This window comes from Corvus brachyrhynchos, unplaced genomic scaffold (genome assembly GCF_000691975.1).
Source record: "Corvus brachyrhynchos isolate BGI_N302 unplaced genomic scaffold, ASM69197v1 scaffold1193, whole genome shotgun sequence".
Classification (NCBI taxonomy): Eukaryota; Metazoa; Chordata; class Aves; order Passeriformes; family Corvidae; genus Corvus; species Corvus brachyrhynchos.
The window spans coordinates 42,404-46,892 of NW_008236995.1; the positions used below are offsets into that span (position 1 = coordinate 42,404).

General features: G+C 50.0%; 1 long non-coding RNA gene across 2 annotated transcripts in view; it reads left to right on the top strand.

Moving 5' to 3' along the window:
* The window catches only part of LOC108445300, a 16,168-nt gene that overhangs the window by 10,689 nt on the left and 990 nt on the right, over window positions 1-4,489 (top strand). The gene's annotated exons all lie outside the window — the stretch shown is intronic.

Consider the following 4,489-nt stretch of genomic DNA (forward strand, 5'->3'; position numbering starts at 1 on the left):
TAGGGTTAGGTTAGGGTTAGGGTTAGGGTTGTGTTAGGGTTTGTCCTTTAGGGTTAGGGTGTGGGTTAGGGTTAGGGGTTATGGTTAGGGTTTTGTTAGTGTTAGGTTTAGTGTTAGGTTTAGGGTTAGGGGTTAGGGTTAGTGTTAGGGTTAAGTTTAGGGGTTAGGGTTAGGGTTAGGGTTAGGCTTCAGGGGTTAGGGTTAGGGTTAGGGTTGGGGTTAGGTTTAGGGTAGTGTTAGGGTTAGGGTTAGGGTTAGGGTTCGTAGTTAGGGCTAGGGTTATGGTTAGGGTTCGGGGTGACGTTTAGGGTTAGGGATTAGGGGTAGGTACATGGTCGGGTTAGGGTAGGGTTTGGAGGTTACAGTTAGGGTTTAGGGTTTATGGTTTAGGGTTAGGGTTAGGGTTAGGGGTTAGGGTTAGGGTTAGGGTTAGGTCTAGGGTTGGGTTAGGGTTAGGGATTAAGGTTAGGTTTAGGGTAGAGTCAGGGTTAGGGTTAGGTTTGGGTTAGGGTTAGGGTTAGGTTTATGGTAGGGTTAGGGTTAGGGTTAGGGTTAGGGTTAGGGTGGTGTTATGGTTAGGGTTAGTGTTAGGGTTCGTAGTTAGGGGTAGGATTGGCTTAGGGTTAGGGTTAGGGTTAGGCTTAGGGCTTGGGTTATGGGTAGGGTAAGGGTTAGGTTTAGGGGTGTGGTTTAGGGTTAGGGATTGGAGTAGGTATAGGGTAGGGTTAGGGTTAGGGTTAGGGTTAGGGTTTGGAAGTTACTGTTGGGGTTTATGGTTTTGGGTTAGGGTTAGGGTTTGGAGGTTACAGTTAGGGTTTAGGGTTTACGGTTAGGGTTAGGGGTTTTTGTTACGGTTAGGGTTAGGGGGTTAGGGTTAGTGTTAGTTTAGGGTTAGGGTTAGGTTTGTGTTAGGGTTAGTCTATTAGGCTCAGGGTGTGGGTTAGGGTTAGGGGTTAGGGTTAGGGTTAGAGTTAGGGTTAGGAATCGTTATGTTTAGGGTTTTGAGTTAGCGGTAGCGTTAGGGTTAGGAGAAAGTTTAGGGGTTAGGGTTTACGCGTTACGGGTTAAGGTTATGGTTTAGGGGTTGGGGTTAGGGTCAGGGGTTAGGGTTAGCAGTTAGGATCAAGGGTTATACGTTAGGGTTAGGTTTAATTTTAGGGTTTGGTTAGGGTCAGGGTTAGGGTTTAGGGTTAGGGTTAGGGTTAGAGTTAGGGTTGGGATGGGTTATGGTTAGGGTTTTGAGTTAGCGTTAGCGTTAGGGTTATGAGAAAGGGTTAGGGTTAGGGTTAGGGTTAGGGTTAGGGTTGTGTTAGGGTTAGGTTCAGCGTTTCGGTTTGGGTTAGGGTGAGGTCATTAGGGTTAGGGTTTGGTTTAGTTTTTGTGTTAGGGTTACGCCTAGGGATAGCGTTAGAGTTAGGGTTATGGCTTCTGTTTCAGTTATTTCTAGGCTTCGCATTGAGGAAACGACAAAGCCAGGAGCCCCAGGGATGCTGACTATTGGAAAGGCATGCCTAGTTAAGAACGGCACATCAAAAGCTTGATCACTCTTCCTCTTTCTGCTAAGGTTAGGGTTATGGTTAGGGTCATGGGTTAGGGTTAAGTTTAGAGTTAGGGGTTCGGGTTAGGGTTCTGCTTAGGGTTGGGGTTAGGGTTGGGGTTTGGGTTACACCTTGTTTTAGGATTGAGAAAACCACTAAGCCAGGAGCTCCAGGGACACTGACCATGCAAAAAGCAGGCCTAGTTAAGCATGGCACATCAAAAGCTTGCTCTCTCCTCCTCTTTGTGCTGGGATTTACGGTAGGGTTAGGGATAGGGGTTAAGGTTAGGGTTAGGGTTTGTGTTGTGTTTAGGGTTAGTGTTAGGGTTATGCCTAGGCTCGGATTGAGAAAACCACAAGGCCATGAGACTCAGGGACACTCACCATGCAAAAGGCATGCCAAGTTGAGCAGGGCAACGTCGAAACCTTTCTCCTTCTTTCTGCTCTGAACTCACCACAGCCCAATGCAGGATTTCTGGCTCAAGCTAGGGTCCGGGTTAGGGTTTCCCCTAGGGTTAGGGTCGGGTAGATCACAGAGCCAGGAGCTCCAGGGACACTCACCATGTGAAGGGCTATCCAAGGTGAGCACGGCACAGTCAAAACCTTGCTCCCTCTTCTTTCTGTTAGGAACTCGCCACAGCCCAATGCCCGATTTCTGGCTCAAACTAGGGTTAGGGTTTGGGTTCGGGTTACGCCTAGGTTTAGGATTGAAAAACCACAAAGCCAGGAGCTCCAGGGACACTGACCAGGTGAAAGGCCGGCCAACTTAAGCACGGCACATCAAAACCTTGCTCCCTCCTCTTTCTGCTAGGGTTAGGGTTAGGGATAGGGGTTAGGGTTAGGGTATGTGTTAGGGTTAGGGTTAGGGTTATGCCTAGGCTTAGGATTGAGAAAACCACAAAGCCAGGTCACCCAGGGACACTAACCATGCAAAGGCAGGCCGAGTTGAGCACGGCGCATCCAAAACCTTGCTCCCTCTTCTTCTTTCTGCTCGGAATTCCTCACAGCCCTCTGCCCTCTTTGGAGCTCAAACTAGGTTTAGGGTTATGGTTACGCCTAGGATTATGGTTTAGAAAACCACAAAGCCACTAGCCCCAGGGACACTCACCATACAAAAGGCATGCCAAGTTGAGCAGGGAAACGCCGAAACCTTGCTCCCTTTTCTTTCTTTTTGGAACTCGCCACAGCCCAATGCCGTGATTCATGCTCAAGCTAGGGTCAGGGTTACGGTTACGCCTAGGATTAGGATTGAAAAAACACAAAGCCAGGAGCTCCAGTGACACTGACCATGCGAAAGGCAGGCCGATTTAAGCACGGCACATCAAAACCTTGCTCCCTCCTCCTCTTTCTGCTCGGCTTAGGGTTCGGATTAGCGATAGGGGTTGTGGTTAGGGTTAGGGTTAGGGTTATACCTAGGCTTAGGATTGAGAAAACCACAAAGCCAGGAGACCCAGGGACACTGACCAGGCGAAAGGCAGGCCAAGTTAAGCACGGCACATCAAAACCTTGCTCCCTCTTCCTCTTTCTGCTCTGAACTCACCACAGCCCAATGCAGGATTTCTGGCTCAAGCTAGGGGTAGGGTTAGGATTTCGCCTAGCGTTAGGGTCGGGTAGACCACAAAGCCAGGAGCTCCTGGGACACTGACCCTGCGAACGGCACACCAAGTTAAGCACGGCACATCAAAACCTTGCTCCCTTTTCCTCTTTCTCCTCGGAACTCGCCACAGCTGAATGCCCGATTACTGGCTAATGCTAGGGTTAAAACTTGGGTTAGGGTTATGCCTAGGTTTAGGGTTGATAAAACCACAAAGCCAGGAGCCCCAGGGACACTCACCATGCAAAAGGCAGGCCAAAATGAGCACAGCAGAGCCCAAGCTGTGTTCCCTCTTCTTCTTTCTTCTCGGAACTCGCCACAGCTCAGTGCCCGCCCGATTTCTCAATCTAGGGTTAGGGGTAGGGTTAGGCCTAGGATTCTGGTTGAGAAAACCACAAAGCCAGGAGGAAAAACCCCAAAGCTCCAGGGATACTCGCCATGCAAAAGGCATGACAAGCACGGCCCAGCCCAAACCTTGCTCCTACTTCTTCTTTCTACTTGGAACTCGCCGCAGCCAAATACCCGATTCCTGGCTCAAACTAGGATTAGGGTTAGGGTTATGCCTAGAATCTAGAAGGTTCTGTGGGAGTCTATGGGGTCCCATTGGGTTCTATGGGGTTCTAGCAGGCTCTGTGGGGTTTCTGTTGGGTCCTGTGGGGCATTATGAGTCTCCAGAAAATTCTCTGGGGTCCCATTGAGTTCTATGGTGGTCTATAAGGCTCTATGGGGCGCTGTAGTGTTCCAGAAGGTTCTATGGTGTTCTATGGAGTTCTATGGAGCTGTGTGGGGTTCTAGAAAGTTCTGTGGGGTCCCATTGGGTTCTATGGGGCTCCAGAAGGTTCTATGGGGCGCTGTGGGGTTCTGTGGTGTCCCATTGGGCTCCGTATGGCTCCAGAAGATTCTGTGGGGTCCCATTGGGTTCTATGGGGCTCCATTGGGTTCTATGGAGCTCTGGAAGATTCTATGTGCTCTATTGGGCTCTATGGGGATCTATAGGGCCTTTTGAGGCTCCAGACGGTTTTGTGGGATTCTATGGATCTCTGTGGGGTTCTAGAAAGTTCTGTGGGGTCCCATTGTGTCATATGCGGCTCTAGAAGGTTGTGTGGCGTTCTATGGGGGTCTGTAGGACTCTAGAAGGTTCTGTGGGGCACTGTGGGGCTCTGTGGGGCTCCAGAAGGTTCTATGGGGTCCCATTGTGTTTTATGAGGCTCTAGAAAGTTCTAAGGGGTTCTATGGGGCTCTGTGGGGCTCCAGAATGTTCTATGGGGTCCCATTGGGTTCTGTGGAGTTCCAGAAGGTTCTCTGGCGGTTCTATGGTACGCTGTGGGGAGCTGTGGGGCTCCAGAAGTTTTAATGGG